A 17,907-nucleotide genomic window follows, 5' to 3' on the forward strand; every position below is an offset into this window, starting at 1 on the left:
GAAAACGGACACCAAATGCCAGCCTTGGAGAAAAAATGCCAGTGAAATGCCACTACTGAACATGCAGGGATTGTTCCATGACCCTCTCTAGATCAGTGTGTGGACACACACACACACACACACACACACACACACACACACACACACACACACACACACACACACACACACACACACACACACACACACACACACAGTCTTGTACAACTAACCTTGTGGGGACACACAATTCAGTCTCATTCAAATAACTACTTTCCCTAACCCCTAACCCTAATCTTAACCCTAACCTTAACCCTAACCCTAAACCTGACCCTAGCTCCTAACCTAACCCTAAAACTAACCCTAGCTCCTAACCCTAACCCTTACCGTAATAATAACCCTAACACTAATTCTAACCTTAACCCTAAACCCCCTAGAAATAACATTTGACCTCATGGGGACTAACAAAATGTCCCCAGTTGGTCAAATTGTTGTTTGTTTACTATTTTTGTGGGGACTTCTGGACTTCTGGTTACGTCCACTAAGGTGGACTAAGGTGAGCAAGCATACAGTACCAGTCAAAAGTTTGGACACACCTACTCATTCAAGGGTTTTTCTTTATTTTTACTATTTTCTACATTGGAGAATAATAGTGAAGACATCAAAGCTATGAAATAACACAAATGGAATCCTGTAGTAACCAAAAAGTGTTAAACTATTTGAGCTTCTTCAAAGGAGCGACCCTTTCATTGATGACAGCTCTTGGCATTCTCAACCAGCTTCCTGGAAGTCATTCAATTAACAGGTGTGCCTTGTTAAAAGTTAATTTGTGGAATTTCTTTCCTTCTTAATGTGTTTGAGCCAATCAGCTGTATTGTGAAAAGGTAGGGTTGTGACATACTTCCGGCGCCGACAGAGATGGCCGCCTCGCTTCGCGTTCCTAGGACACTATGCAGTATTTTGTTTTTTTACGTGTTATTTCTTACATTGTTACCACAGGTAATCTTAGGTTTTATTACATACAGTCGGGAGGAACTACTGGATATAAGAGCAACGTCAACTCAAAACTAGAAACCGTGGATTGATGGCAGCTTTCGCGTGAAACTGAAAGCGTGAACCACTGCTTTTAACCAGGGCAAGGTGACCGGAAACATGACCGAATACAAACAGTGTAGCTATTCCCTACGCAAGGCAATCAAACAAGCTGAGCGTCAGTATAGAGACAAAGTAGAGTCGCAATTCAACGGCTCAGACACAAGAGGTATGTGGCAGGGTCTACAGTCAATCACGGATTACAAAAAGAAAACCAGCCCCGTCGCGGACCAGGATGTCTTGCTCCCAGACAGACTTAACAACTTCTTTGCTCGCTTTGAGGACAATACAGTGCCACTGACATGGCCCGCTACCAAAACCTGCGGACTCTCCTTCACTGCAGCCGACGTGAGTAAAACATTTAAACGTGTTAACCCTCGCAAGGCTGCAGGCCCAGACGGCATTCCCAGCCGCGTCCTCAGACCAGCTGGCTGGTGTGTTTACGGACATATTCAATCAATCCTTATCCCAGTCTGATGTTCCCACATGCTTCAAGAGGGCCACCATTGTTCCTGTTCCCAAGAAAGCTAAGGTAACTGAGCTAAACGACTACCGCCCCGTAGCACTCACTTCCATCATCATGAAGTGCTTTGAGAGACTAGTCAAGGACCATATCACCTCCACCCTACTTGACACCCTAGACCCACTCCAATTTGCTTACCGCCCCAATAGGTCCACAGACGACGCAATCGCAACCACACTGCAGACACTGCCCTAACCCATCTGGACAAGAGGAATAACTATGTGAGAATGCTGTTCATCGACGACAGCTCAGCATTTAACACCATAGTACCCTCCAAACTCGTCATCAAGCTCGAGACCCTGGGTTTCGACCCCGCCCTGTGCGACTGGGTACTGGACTTCCTGACGGACCGCTCCCAGGTGGTGAGGGTAGGTAACAACATCTCCACCCCGCTGATCCTCAACACTGGGGCCCCACAATGGTGCGTTCTGAGCCCTCTCCTGTACAATCATCAAGTTTGCAGACGACACTACAGTGGTAGGCTTGATAACCAACAATGACGAGACGGCCTACAGAGGGCCCTCGGAGTGTGGTGTCAGGAAAATAACCTCACACTCAACGTCAACAAAACAAAGGAGATGATCGTAGACTTCAGGAAACAGCAGAGGGAGCACCCCCCTATCCACATCGACGGGACAGTAGTGGAGAGGGTAGTAAGTTTTAAGTTCCTCGGCGTACACATCACGGACAAACTGAATTGGTCCACCCACACAGACAGCGTGGTGAAGAAGGCACGGCAGCGCCTCTTCAACCTCAGGAGGCTGAAGAAATTCGGCTTGTCACCAAAAGCACAAACAGATGCACAATCGAGAGCATCCTGTCAGGCTGTATCACCGCCTGGTACGGTAACTGCTCCGCCCACAACCGTAAGGCTCTCCAGAGGGTAGTGAGGTCTGCACAACGCATCACCGGGGGCAAACTACCTGCCCTCCAGGACACCTACACCACCCGATGTCACAGGAAGGCCATAAAGATCATCAAGGACAACAACCACCCGAGCCACAGCCTGTTCACCCCGCTATCATCCAGAAGGCGAGGTCAGTACAGGTGCATCAAAGCAGGGACCGAGAGACTGAAAAACAGCTTCTATCTCAAGGCCATCAGACTGTTAAACAGCCACCACTAACATTGAGTGGCTGCTGCCAGCATACTGACTCAACTCCAGCCACTTTAATAACGGAAAAATGTATGTAAAAAATGTATCACTAGCCACTTTAAACAATGCCACTTTTATATGTTTACATACCCTACATTACTCATCTCATAAGTATATACTGTACTCGATACCATCTACTGCATCTTGCCTATGCCGTTCTGTACCATCACTCATTCATATATCTTTATGTACATATTCTTCATCCCTTTACACTTGTGTGTATAAGGTAGTTGTGAAATTGTTAGGTTAGATTACTCGTTGGTTATTACTGCATTGTCGGAACTAGAAGCACAAGCATTTCACAACACTCGCATTAACATCTGCTAACCATGTGTATGTGACAAATACAGTTTCATTTGATTTTATTTTATTTCATTTATACAGAAGATGGCCCTATTTGGTAAAAGACCAAGTCCATATTACGACAAGAACAGCTCAAATAACAAAGAGAAATGACAGTCCATCATTACTTTAAGACATTAAGGTCAGTCAATATAAGAAGAAGAAAATAAGAAGAAGATACTTTCTTGGGCCAAGAAACACAATGGACATTAGACCAGTGGAAATCTATCCAAATTTGAGATCTTTGGTTTCAATCGCCGTGTCTTTGTAAGACGCAGCGTAGGTAAATGGGTGATCTCCGCATGTGTGGTTCCCACCGTGAAGCATGCAGGAGAAGGTGTGATGGTGTGGGGGTGCTTTGCTGGTGACAGTGTCTATAATTTATTTTGAATTCAAGGCACACTTATCCAGCATGGCCACCACAGCATTCTGGAGCGATACGCCATCCCATCTGGTTTGTGCTTAGTGGGACTATCATTTGTTTTTCAACAGCACAATGACCCAACACACCTCCAGGCTGTGTAAGGGCTATTTGACCAAGAAGGAAAGTTGAGGAGTGCTGCATCAGATGACCTGGCCTCCACAATCACCCGACTTCAACCAAATTGAGATGGTTTGGGATGAGTTGAACCGCAGAGTGAAGGAAAAGTGGACGAAAAGTGCTCAGCATATGTGGGAACTCATTCAAGACTGTTGGAAAAGCATTCCAGATGAAGCTGGTCGAGAGAATGACAAGCGTGTGCAAAGCTGTCATCAAGGGAAAGAGTGGCTACTTTGAAGAATCTCAAATATAGAATATATTTTTATTTGTTTTACACTTTTTTGATTACTACATGATGCCATATGTGTTCTTTCATCATTTTGATGTCTTCACTTTTATTCTACAATGTATAAAATAGTAAAAATTAAGAAAAACCCTGGAATGAGTAGGTGTGTCCAAACTTTTGACTGGTACTGTACACAAACACTTAAATTCACACGTGCACACATAGGTGAGTACGAAGGCACACACACACACACGCAGACAGAAAATAGGATTATATTTTTAAAGAGTTTTAAAGAGTTGTCAGAGCAGAAAAGCAGCACGTTCTGTTGTTTACAGCATGGCCCTATTGACTGCATAAATGGAATTGGAACGCAATACACAGCTGGGAGTATAAACAATGCTAACATCCTTCCTTGCCTGGCGGCATTACTGAAGCTACCAGTGATGCTCTCTCACCCTCCCAGGGCCTTTATTTGTGTAATATGAGGCATGTAAACTGGGAACGCTCCATCAAACAGTGTTTGCTTTATGCTTTTTCTCTATTCAGCTCTCATGTCATCCCTCCAGTGTTGAGAAAGGGATCTAGGCTAAGATATCTGGGCAAACAGTGGTATGTAAAACGGATGTATACTTAGCCTATATCAAGCCAATAAACATTGAGTCAAACACGGCATACACTCCAAAAGAGTTCTTCGGCTGTCCCCATAGGAGAACCCTTTTTGATTCCATGTAGACCCTCTGTGTAAAGGGTTTTACACGGAACTCAAAAGGGTTCTACCTGGAATCAAAAGGGGTTCTTCAAAGGGTTCTCCTATGGGGACAACTACATAATCCTTTTAGGTTCTCGATAGCACTTTTTTTTCTGTAATGTAATCGGCACTATGATGCTTGAAATGAACCAAGTATCTTGGTGTGCTAATGACAAGGTACCAGTTTAGTTAAGTTCTACAGAGGCAGTGCGACCCACCTGTTTTGAGTACCACATTTTTAGCAATATACTGTATATGTATATATATCATTGAGTTAATAAAGCCCGTTACAAACATGGTCTCTTTTTTGTTTTCTTGAGTAAGGCAGCTCCAAAATGTAGGTGTTTCAGCCTAGCTCAGTGCTTTCTGTGGTGGTGGGGCAAGCCAGGAGAAAATATGGAGCGTTACGCCGAGATCGGCTCAGTGTTCTGTCACTCATGGGGACACTACGTCACCGCCAAGTCTAAGGGTAGACCTCGAAAATTCTAGCCCTTTGGGTGTTGCCATAGAGTTACATTAGAAGTGCCCATCCAAGAAGGCTCAAGGTCATTGGCCACAGATAAAATGACGTCAAATCACGTTATATCTACCGTAGCCTTGATTGGACTGATCATGTCAACATCATACTTTCAAAATCTTAGCTATCAGTCATCATCATGAATCAAGTCAACAATCTACTGGCAAATCCTTTTTAATCCTTGTCATATGAAGAGAAATAATGAAGAGAAATTACAGATAAAACGTATCGGTGCTCATCAGCCATTGGACATAAACATTGCACAAGTTGGAAATTGCAAATTCAACAATGAGTGGTTTGGAAGGAATCAGTGACTAGCTGTGTGTTCCCAAATCTGGGATTAAGGGTCTCTTTTCCAAGTTTAAAATGATAAACATTCAACATTGGCCATGCTGTCAATGAAGCATGATTTGTACTGAGCTCAAAACAACTGTTAAGTCGGAACTGTAAAACCTTGACTTCAGTGAGTTCAACACAACTGGGAAGTCGGGAATACACGAGCTCCGACTGGGAAAATACGTTTTGAACAGTCATCCAACTCGGAATTGAAAATTGAAGATAATGACGTCATCATGATTTGACCTTGTTTTTTTTCAGAGTTCCCAGTTGTTTTGAAAGAACCATAAATCCAGAGAATGCCAGACTTTGATGACAAAATTTGCCCACGAAGGACCGCCGCACCACCTTCCTGTTCAAGTGAGCACAGCGCAACAAGGTGAGTTCAAAAATGTATTGTATGTATGTAATATACCAGGGAGATAATGTGTACTGTAGCTAAGAAAGTAATACTGAGTGTATGTTGTGTAGTAAGATGTTAGTAGACCATGTGCCTCACCCTAATAATTTGGTCTATTTACCCCTCTTAGTTTTGTCTACTGTTCTGACTTGGTGGTGCACCTGTAGCCTATAACCTGTCTTAGAGAAATGTAATCATTGAATATTGTAAGAGCTTTCATTTTCTGCTTATATGCCCCATTTATTTATCCTACGGTTCTAAATTAGTGTACAGGGAGAAGACTGTAAGAACGGCTCATTCTGAATTGTGTCACTGTACATTTCAAAAGTGCTGAATAAATAGTTATATTGACTACGTCTGTCCTAGCTCGCTCATTAATGTCTTAATCAAAATTACGGATTGCCTCTTATCCACTTGTCGTCCCCTTATGCCATAGTTTGTACATCTCAATTGTCAGTAGAAACCACATTTGTTTAAGCAAGTCAGCCATATCAGCTATGTTTTTTTAAAAGGAAGTAAATGAGGCTGAATGAACTTTTTCGCTGCCAGACAAGGCTTTGCTGATAGCCAGGTGTAGCATTGGTAAGATGTTGGGACAGCTGTTGGGACAGCTTTATGTAGGCCGTTTGTCACCATTATAGTGCAATTAAATGTATTGTTTAGTGTTGTGTAGTGGCTTTGCTGGCATGCATCCCACATTTTTTTTTTGCCCCACTAAGATTTACATGCTAAAATCGTCACTGTACAGAGGACAGGCAGGCTTGGAGACAGGCTCGGCAACAAACGGAGGAAACAATCTAACTGATGTTTGAAGAGAAATCTTCTTGGCTGATGCATGGTGGCTCAGAAAGCAATGTAAGGCACAGGGACAAAACTAACTGTTAGGAAAAAAACAACTGTGAGCCTCGAAGATCATCGTTCCTGGTCATTTGATCCAGATTGTGTGACTGTGGACTGTTGAAAGCCCATCTACCCTCATGCCACCCCATCTACCCTCATGCCACCCCATCTACTCTCAAGCCACCCCATCTACTCTCAAGCCACCCCATCTACTCTCATTCCACCCCATCTAACCTCATGCCACCCCATCTAACCTCATGCCACCCGAACTAACCTCATGCCACCCGAACTAACCTCATGCCACCCGAACTAACCTCATGCCACCCGAACTAACCTCATGCCACCCCATCTACCCTCATGCCACCCCATCTACCCTCATGCCACCCCATCTACCCTCATGCCACCCCATCTACCCTCATGCCACCCCATCTACCCTCATGCCACCCCATCTAACCTCATGCCACCGCATCTAATCTCATGCCATCCCATCTATCCTCATGCTCCCCATCTAACCTTATGCCACCCCATCTAACCTCAGTGATTAGTCTCAAAATGAAAATAGACAAAGTGGAATGAAGCTATGGATGAGAGGATTAAGGTCTGAATTACAAACCAAAGAGAGCGAGAAGGAGAGAGAGTTTCCATTCCATCAAAATAGGTTTGTTTTTACAAAATTATAAAGATAGAACAGCAATGTATATAATTGCTAATGGTGTTATTAAACACTTTATTAAAACATGTTTTAGACTACACTCATTTTACAACTTCATCAGTAGGCCTGTAGATCCAGGCCTACTGGATTTACATGTTTATCCTGGCTGCGGAGAACAAATGAGAGCCATTGTCTATCGAAGCCCAATAATAGGCCTATCTCAAGACTGGCCTCAATATGGTGCTACCGCCTGCGTGCCAGGGATAACGGACTGATAATAATGACGGTATCTGTTACCACAATATATGTCTGTTTACTTATTCAGTGAGGGATTAAGGCTACTTACCCAATCAATTTGCTTCCATTTGCGAAGCTTCACTGTATTAGATAAGCATTAATGATGCATTAGGCTGAAAACTGTTTTCTGCCCCTCCCAAAAGATAGAATTTGTAGATAATTGGCCCTCTTTCTGGGACTCACCCACAAACAGGACCAAGCCTGACCTGCTGAGGAGTGACGGACTCCATCCTAGCTGGAGGGGTGCTCTCATCTTATCTACCAACATAGATAGGGCTCTAACTCCTCTAGCCCCACAATGAAATAGGGTGCAGGCCAGGCAGCAGGCTGTTAGCCAACCTGCCAGCTTAGTGGAGTCTGCCAATAGCACAGTCAGTGTAGTCAGCTCAGCCATACCCATTGAGACTGTGTCTGTGCCTCGACCTAGGTTGGGCAAAACTAAACATGGCGGTGTTCGCCTTAGCAATCTTATTAGGATAAAGACCTCCTCCATTCCTGCCATTATTGAAAGAGATCGTGATACCTCACATCTCAAAATAGGGTTACTTAATGTTAGATCCCTCACTTCAAAGGCAGTCATAGGCAATGAACTAATCACTGATCATAATCTTGATGTGATTGGCCTGACTGAAACATGGCTTAAGCCTGATGAATTTACTGTGTTAAATGAGGCCTCACCTCCTGGTTACACTAGTGACCATATCCCCCGTGCATCCCGCAAAGGCGGAGGTTTTGCTAACATTTACGATAGCAAATTTCAATTTACAAAAAAAAAAAAATGGCGTTTTCGTCTTTTGAGCTTCTAGTCATGAAATCTATGCAGCCTACTCAATCACTTTTTATAGCTACTGTTTACAGGCCTCCTGGGCCATATACAGCGTTCCTCTCTGAGTTTCCTGAATTCCTATCAGACCTTGTAGTCATAGCAGATCATATTCTAATTTTTGGTGATTTTAATATTCACATGGAGAAGTCCACAGACCCACTCCAAAAGTCTTTCGGAGCCATCATCGACTCAGTGGGTTTTGTCCAACATGTCTCTGGACCTACTCACTGCCACAGTCATACTCTGGACCTAGTTTTGTCCCATGGAATAAATGTTGTAGATCTTAATGTTTTTCCACATAATCCTGGACTATCGGACCACCATTTTATTACGTTTGCAATCGCAACAAATAATCTGCTCAGACCCCAACCAAGGAGCATCAAAAGTCGTGCTATAAATTCTCAGACAACACAAAAATTCCTTGATGCCCTTCCAGACTCCTTCTGCCTACCCAAGGACATCAGAGGACAAAAATCAGTTAACCACCTAACTGAGGAACTCAATTTAACCTTGCGCAATACCCTAGATGCAGTTGCACCCCTAAAAACGAAAAACATTTGTCATAAGAAACTAGCTCCCTGGTATACAGAAAATACCCGAGCTTTGAAGCAAGCTTCCAGGAAATTGGAACGGAAATGGCGCCACACCAAACTGGAAGTCTTCCGACTAGCTTGGAAAGACAGTACCGTGCAGTACCGAAGAGCCCTCACTGCTGCTCGATCATCCTACTTTTCCAACTTAATCGAGGAAAATAAGAACAATCCAAAATTTATTTTTGATACTGTTGCGAAACTAACTAAAAAGCAGCATTCCCCAAGAGAGGATGGCTTTCACTTCAGCAGTAATAAATTCATGAACTTCTTTGAGGAAAAGATCATGACCATTAGAAAGCAAATTACGGACTCCTCTTTGAATCTGCGTATTCCTCCAGGGCTTAGCTGTCCTGGATCCGCACAGCTCTGCGAGGGCCTGGGATCGGGAGAGACACTTAAGTGTTTTAGTACTATATCTCTTGACACAATGATGAAAATAATCATGGCCTCTAAACCTTCAAGCTGCATACTGGATCCTATTCCTACTAAACTGCTGAAGGAGCTGCTTCCTGTGCTTGGCCCTCCTATGTTGAACATAATAAACAGCTCTCTATCCACCGGATGTGTACCAGACTCACTAAAAGTGGCAGTGATAAAGCCTCTCTTGAAAAAGCCAAACCTTGACCCGGAAATATAAAAAACTATCGGCCTATATCGAATCTTCCATTCCTCTCAAAAATTTTAGAAAAAGCTGTTGCGCAGCAACTCACTGCCTTTCTGAAGACAAACAATGTATACGAAATGCTTCAGTCTGGTTTTAGACCCCATCATAGCACTGAGACTGCACTTGTGAAGGTGGTAAATGACCTTTTAATGGCGTCAGACCGAGGCTCTGCATCTGTCCTCGTGCTACTAGACCTTAGTGCTGCCTTTGACACCATCGATCACCATATTCTTTTGGAGAGACTGGAAACCCAAATTGGTCTACACGGACAAGTTCTGGCCTGGTTTAGATCTTACCTGTCGGAAAGATATCAGTTTGTCTCTGTGAATGGTCTGTCCTCTGACAAATCAACTGTACATTTCGGTGTTCCTCAAGGTTCCGTTTTAGGACCACTATTGTTTTCACTATATATTTTACCTCTTGGGGATGTTATTCGAAAACATAATGTTAACTTTCACTGCTATGCGGATGACACACAGCTGTACATTTCAATGAAACATGGTGAAGCCCCAAAATTGCCCTCGCTAGAAGCCTGTGTTTCAGACATAAGGAAGTGGATGGCTGACAACTTTCTACTTTTAAACTCGGACAAAACAGAGATGCTTGTTCTAGGTCCCAAGAAACAAAGAGATCTTCTGTTAAATCTGACAATTCATCTTGATGGTTGTAAAGTCGTCTCAAATAAAACTGTGAAGGACCTCGGCGTTACTCTTGACCCTGATCTCTCTTTTGACGAACACATCAAGACTGTTTCAAGGACAGCTTTTTTCCATCTACGTAACATTGCAAAAATCAGAAATTTTCTGTCCAAAAATGATGCAGAAAAATTAATCCATGCATTTGTTACTTCTAGGTTAGACTACTGCAATGCTCTACTTTCCGGCTACCCGGATAAAGCACTAAATAAACTTCAGTTAGTGCTAAATACGGCTGCTAGAATCCTGACTAGAACCAAGAAATTTGATCATATTACTCCAGTGCTAGCTTCCCTACACTGGCTTCCTGTTAAGGCAAGGGCTGATTTCAAGGTTTTACTGTTAACCTATAAAGCGTTACATGGGCTTGCTCCTACCTATCTTTCCGAGTTGGTCCTGCCGTACATACCAATACGTACGCTACGGTCACAAGACGCAGGCCTCCTAATTGTCCCTAGAATTTCTAAGCAAACAGCGGGAGGCAGGGCTTTCTCCTATAGATCTCCATTTTTATGGAACAGTCTGCCTACCCATGTGAGAGACGCAGACTCGGTCTCAACCTTTAAGTCTTTACTGAAGACTTATCTCTTCAGTAGGTCATATGGTTGAGTGTAGTCTGGCCCAGGAGTGTGAAGGTGAACGGAAAGGCTCTGGAGCAACGAACCGCCCTTGCTGTCTCTGCCAGGCCGGTTCCCCTCTCTCCACTGGGATTCTCTGCCTCTAACCCTGTTACAGGGGCTGAGTCACTGGCTTGCTGGTGCTCTTTCATGCCGTCCCTAGGAGGGGTGCGTCACTTGAGTGGGTTGAGTTACTGACGTGATCTTCCTGTCTGGGTTGGCGCCCCCCCTTGGTTTGTGCTGTGGTGGAGACCTTTGTGGGTTATACTCGGCCTTGTCTCCGGATTGTAATGTTGGTGGTTGAGGATTTCCCTCTAGTGGTGCGGGGGCTGTGCTTTGGCAAAGTGGGTGGGGTTATATCCTTCCTGTTTGGCCCTGTCCGGGGGTTTCTTCGGATGGGGCCACAGTGTCTCCTGACCGCTCCTGTCTCAGCCTCCAGTATTTATGCTGCAGTAGTTTATGTGTCGGGGGGCTAGGGTCAGTTGGTTACCTGGAGTACTTCTCCTGTCTTATCCAGTGTCCTGTGTGAATTTAAGTATGCTCTCTCTAATTCTTTCGTTCTCTCTTTCTCTCTGAGAACCTGAGCCCTAGGACCATATGTCAGGACTACCGGGCATGATGACACCTTGCTGTCCCCAGTCCGCCTGGCCTTGCTGCTATTCCAGTTTCAACTGTTCTGCCTGCGGTTACGGAACCCCTACCTGTCCCAGACCTGCTGTTTTCAACTCTTAATGATCGGCTATGAAAAGCCAACTGAAATTTATACCTGATTATTATTTGACCATGCTTGTCATTTATGAACATTTTGAAAATCTTGGCGCTCTCTAATTTTCTCCTTCTCTCTTTCTTTCTCTCGGAGGACCTGAGCCCTAGGACCATACGTCGGGACTACCGGCCGTGGTGACTCCTTGCTGTCCCCAGTCCGCCTGGCCTTGCTGCTATTCCAGTTTCAACTGTTCTGCCTGCGGTTATGGAACCCCTACCTGTCCCAGACCTGCTGTTTTCAACTCTTAATGATCGGCTATGAAAAGCCAACTGAGATTTATTCCTGATTATTATTTGACCATGCTTGTCATTTATGAACATTTTGAAAATCTTGGCTCTCTCTAATTTTCTCCTTCTCTCTTTCTTTCTCTCGGAGGACCTGGGCCCTAGGACCATGCGTCGGGACTGCCGCCCGTGGTGACTCCTTGCTGTCCCCAGTCCGCCTGGCCTTGCTGCTATTCCAGTTTCAGCTGTTCTGCCTGCGGTTATGGAACCGCCACCTGTCCCAGACCTGTTGTTTTTCAACTCTTGATGATCGGCTATGAAAAGCCAACTGAAAATTATTCATGATTATTATTTGACCATGCTTGTCACTTATGAACATTTTTGAACATCTTGGCATAGTTCTGTTATAATCTCCACCCGGCACAGCCAGAAGAGGACTGGCCACCCCTCATAGCCTGGTTCCTCTCTAGGTTTCTTCCTAGGTTTTGGCCTTTCTAGGGAGTTTTTCCTAGCCACCGTGCTTCTACACCTGCATTACTAGCTGTTTGGGGTTTTAGGCTGGGTGTCTGTACAGCACTTCGAGATATTAGCTGATGTACGAAGGGCTATATAAAATAAAATTGAATTGAATTGCTAGTTGTCCAAAGGGCAAAGGCGTCGAGTTTTGCTGGAACCATTTCATCGTCTTAACTGCCTAGTGTTGCTACAAAGCGTATTGTTGGAAATAGTCAAGCTAACAAATGGTTTAGGTAGGCCTATATGGTTGAGTAACTAATATAAAGGTATGGGAAGCATCCCTTTTAATTGCTTGATTAACTGTCATAAAATGCACATTTGTGCCTAGATTGAAATTGTGTGTGTCTAGGAAAATAAAGAATGTATGTTCCCTAGCAATGAAATAAATAATGTAGACTGCAGCTGATTGAGAGAATATGAGCGTAAGAGAAATAAAGACCCTTCCTAGTCGGTTGACTTCATGATGGGATGTGTAGGCTATAGCCCCAGAGACACTTCCCAGTTGGCTTCATGATGGGATGTGTAGGCTATAGCCTCAGAGACACTTCCCAGTTGGCTTCATGATGGGATGTGTAGGCTATAGCCTCAGAGACCCTTCCCAGTTGGCTTCATGATGGGATGTGTAGGCTATAGCCCCAGAGACACTTCCCAGTTGGCTTCATGATGGGATGTGTAGGCTATAGCCTCAGAGACCCTTCCCAGTTGGCTTCATGATGGGATGTGTAGGCTATAGCCTCAGAGACACTTCCCAGTTGGCTTCATGATGGGATGTGTAGGCTATAGTCTCAGAGACACTTCCCAGTTGACTTCATGATGGGATGTGTAGGCTATAGCCTCAGAGACCCTTCCCAGTTGACTTCATGATGGGATGTGTAGGCTATAGCCTCAGAGACACTTCCCAGTTGGCTTCATGATGGGATGTGTAGGCTATAGTCTCAGAGACACTTCCCAGTTGACTTCATGATGGGATGTGTAGGCTATAGCCTCAGAGACACTTCCCAGTTGACTTCATGATGGGATGTGTAGGCTATAGTCTCAGAGACACTTCCCAGTTGACTTCATGATGGGATGTGTAGGCTATAGCCTCAGAGACCCTTCCCAGTTGGCTTCATGATGGGATGTGTAGGCTATAGCCTCAGAGACACTTCCCAGTTGACTTCATGATGGGATGTGTAGGCTATAGTCTCAGAGACACTTCCCAGTTGACTTCATGATGGGATGTGTAGGCTATAGTCTCAGAGACACTTCCCAGTTGACTTCATGATGGGATGTGTAGGCTATAGCCTCAGAGACACTTCCCAGTTGGCTTCATGATGGGATGTGTAGGCTATAGCCTCAGAGACCCTTCCCAGTTGGCTTCATGATGGGATGTGTAGGCTATAGCCCCAGAGACACTTCCCAGTTGGCTTCATGATGGGATGTGTAGGCTATAGTCTCAGAGACCCTTCCCAGTTGGCTTCATGATGGGATGTGTAGGCTATAGCCTCAGAGACCCTTCCCAGTTGGCGTCATGATGGGATGTGTAGGCTATAGCCCCAGAGACCCTTCCCAGTTGGCTTCATGATGGGATGTGTAGGCTATAGCCTCAGAGACACTTCCCAGTTGGCTTCATGATGGGATGTGTAGGCTATAGCCCCAGAGACCCTTCCCAGTTGGCTTCATGATGGGATGTGTAGGCTATAGCCTCAGAGACACTTCCCAGTTGGCTTCATGATGGGATGTGTAGGCTATAGCCTCAGAGACCCTTCCCAGTTGACTTCATGATGGGATGTGTAGGCTATAGCCTCAGAGACACTTCCCAGTTGACTTCATGATGGGATGTGTAGGCTATAGTCTCAGAGACACTTCCCAGTTGACTTCATGATGGGATGTGTAGGCTATAGCCTCAGAGACACTTCCCAGTTGGCTTCATGATGGGATGTGTAGGCTATAGCCTCAGAGACACTTCCCAGTTGGCTTCATGATGGGATGTGTATAGCACCAAGGCCACTACTTGAGTGACCTGCTACATAATGAATGATACAATGTAACAGAATAGTGTGCTCCAACCCTACTCTTTAGTCCATGCCAACTGAGATCGATGAATAGACTACTGAATTATGATCTCGCTTGTGAATGCCTCCGTAACCACAAAACGAACCCAAACTCAAGTTGACAAAACAACAGCAACATGAAATCTAAACCATGTGCATGTTCAGAGAGAATGTGAGTATATACAAGGCTGGATCTGGATGGGAATTAAACTGAGTCAGAATCCCGTGTGCCCCAGAGACCCTTCCGTTGGCTTCATGATGGGATGTGTAGGCTGCAGCTCAAGGCTCTCAGTCTTTCAAGGGCTGTGTTGCGGTGTCTTGAATGATCACACACAATATGAAGTATGGGCCGCTCGTCATTCTCGTGTCGCATCACATGCAGATCCAAGCTTCTCAGTGAGCAAAACTGGTTGAAAGATGTATTTTCAACATCTTGTGCTCATATGGATGGCTGGGGTGAAGAATCACCTTTTCCAGCCTGGTCTCATAGACCAGACGTCAAATTAGTATGATACGTTCCATTTGGCATGGGTACATAGGACAGAGGGTTACTTTTGGCAAAAAAAGTAAATAAGAGTGTTTGGTTGGGGTGGATGGGTAGGCGTAAAATGCGAACATCTAGTAACTCAAAGGTTGTGTGTTCTAATCTCATCACGGCCAACTATAGCATTTGAGGGCATTTGCAACTTTCTACTACTTTTGATCTACTTTGAACCTTCTTAGCATGTTAGCTAACACTTCCCCTAACTCTAACTGTAACCTTAAACATGTTAGCTAACACTTCCCCTAACTCTAACCGTAACCTTAAACATGTTAGCTAACACTTCCCCTAACTCTAACCGTAACCTTAAACATGTTAGCTAACACTTCCCCTAACTCTAACCGTAACCTTAAACATGTTAGCTAACACTTCCCCTAACTCTAACCGTAACCTTAAACATGTTAGCTAACACTTCCCCTAACTGTAACCGTAACCTTAAACATGTTAGCTAACACTTCCCCTAACTCTAACCGTAACCTTAAACATGTTAGCTAACACTTCCCCTAACTGTAACCGTAACCTTAAACATGTTAGCTAACACTTCCCCTAACTCTAACCGTAACCTTAAACATGTTAGCTAACACTTCCCCTAACTCCAACCGTAACCTTAACCCTTGAACCTATAACACCTAACCTTAACCCTAATGCCTAGCCTAGCTAAAATTAGCCAGCTAGTTAACGTTAGTGTTAGTCACCTAGCCAACGTTAGCCACAACACATTTGAAATCGTAACATATCATATGTTTGCAAATTCATAACATATTGTAAATGTAGCAAATTCGTAACATATTGTACATTTTGCAAATTTGTATTTATCATACAATTTGTAATTCATAATGTATCATACGAAATGGATCATGGACATTCACAAAATGAAATATACCATACTAAATGGTGTGCCTCGGATTTATGTACAGAATAATACGAAATGCTCTGAGACCAGGTTGAATCATCCCTTGGCACCTTAGGCTAGCCTAACCACTGTCTGTCATCAACCAATAACCCGACGAACCCGTGCCCTGTCTGTCTAGTTGTGCGTGGCGCGTGCACGGAAGATGTTCGTCCAATGTAATTTCTGATGTTAATTAGGGTAAATATTATGATTGCGCTACAGCATCAGCAACATTCACTCCTCCGACAACAGGCTTTTGTCCATTCAGTATAATATCGCCGTCATACAAATATGACCATGTCATGCATTTCTCTCACGTTTTCAGGGGTGAGGTCAGAAGCCGATGTGAGAGCACTTAACTTTGTATCTACGCCTCTAAACCAGTGTGTTGATCGGTGTGCAGCTCAGAGTTTCCCTGACAACATCACAATAGTGCAAACACCTGCAGCGTATGAGCAACAACACATCAGCAGCAGGTCCCCGGACATTACAATTCTCACACCTGAAATGGCTCACAATAAATTATGTGCATGTCAGATATAGACTACCCTGGTACCTTCCCTGCCCCGTTAATCAATTCAATGGATACTTTCCGCGATACATTGTACGATACGTTGTAGCCTAAAGTGGATTTCTGCTTTAGACATGCACTCTCTTTCGTGCACCTTGCATGCGACGTTTTTGAACACAGATCGTATGGAAACAACTGTTTGCTTAGGCTACTCGGAGCAGGACCTAACACAGCACACCCGGCCAGAACGGTGTTATTAAAGGGACCCGTCATTCCAACCATGACCGCTATTCTGTCACCATGAACTCAAGAGCAGACGCGACGCAGTCAACAGGCCAGGCAAGGATGGACTGGAATAATATGGACCGAGCCCGGAGCTCACCTCACTACGTTTTCACCATGCACGGAGACCGCCAGCCCAGAAGAGAAAAAACACGTACCTTCACTTGACACACCAGGCTTCCGCTGGATCCGAGCGATGGGGCCTGACGAAGTTAGAGTCTGACGCAGCGGCAATGTTTTTGGTCCAAAATCGTGTGGAAAAGGCTGCGGCGGAAACAGGACCTGGAGAAGGCTGAGGTCGGAATAGTCACTGCTGCGTGTGGCTCCTTCGGAGGAGACTCGAATTGCCTATAAACTGCAGTGCGCATGTATGCCCGTGTCAGATTGCTGTTCTGGAGCCGCACTGATAGTTGGCCCTGTGGCACCGATTATTGGGTTTATGTCCCCTCCGCGGCTACTCGCCCGCAGTTTGACAATCTGCTACCTTGTGCCATTGCATCAGCGTCGGGGAGAGAGAGAGGTTTGGCCGTCACCTAGCCTATATAAGCACCACGAAAGCGAGGAAGCGGCCATGGCACTTTTGGTCACGGTGCACTAAACGCATGGGCTCTTCCGCGGCACGGCAGGCCGTAATGTCAATTTGCCCACTTTACATTTTTTGACATTGCACATGCCATCGTTTTAAGTACCAAACATGTATGTGGTGTAAAATTAAAGAGCGCTGGCAAGAGCTAATCCATTTACAGTCCCGGCTACCAGGCTGGCCAGGGTCAATGCAATTCATTCTTCCTTCACACAGCTATAAAGCACGGCCATAAAACGTGGACATATTCATACTCCGCCATGTCCTTGCATGGACAGTGGCCTAGTCACTGTCTACCCTCTCATCTCCATCTCAGTTCCTAGAGTGGGGTCAGCTCAATCAATTACGTTTTATTGACATGGGCAATCGGTTTACTAATCAGATATGTGCGCCGATTCAGCAAATGTTCAGAGTTAGTAACACTATAATGAATGAGGGTTTAAGATAATTAAAAGCATTGGGTTAAATGCAAAACGGACCCAAGATCAGCGTCTAGGGGCAACTTCACCCTCCTC

The 17,907-nt window shown here is 44.7% G+C and overlaps 1 protein-coding gene across 2 annotated transcripts in view; it reads right to left on the reverse strand.

Moving 5' to 3' along the window:
* Nucleotides 1-17,330, reverse strand: part of LOC139582566 (alpha-(1,6)-fucosyltransferase-like) — a 191,865-nt gene extending 174,535 nt beyond the window's left edge. The window contains exon 1 of one of the 2 annotated variants that reach the window (XM_071412685.1): nucleotides 16,968-17,330. The gene's annotated coding sequence lies outside the window, so the exon portion shown is untranslated. The remainder of the gene's footprint in view (nucleotides 1-16,967) is intronic. The other variant, XM_071412686.1, reaches the window with a different exon arrangement.
* Between the last annotated feature and the right edge of the window lie 577 nt (nucleotides 17,331-17,907).

Source organism: Salvelinus alpinus, chromosome 8 (genome assembly GCF_045679555.1).
Source record: "Salvelinus alpinus chromosome 8, SLU_Salpinus.1, whole genome shotgun sequence".
In the NCBI taxonomy this organism is placed as follows: domain Eukaryota; kingdom Metazoa; phylum Chordata; class Actinopteri; order Salmoniformes; family Salmonidae; genus Salvelinus; species Salvelinus alpinus.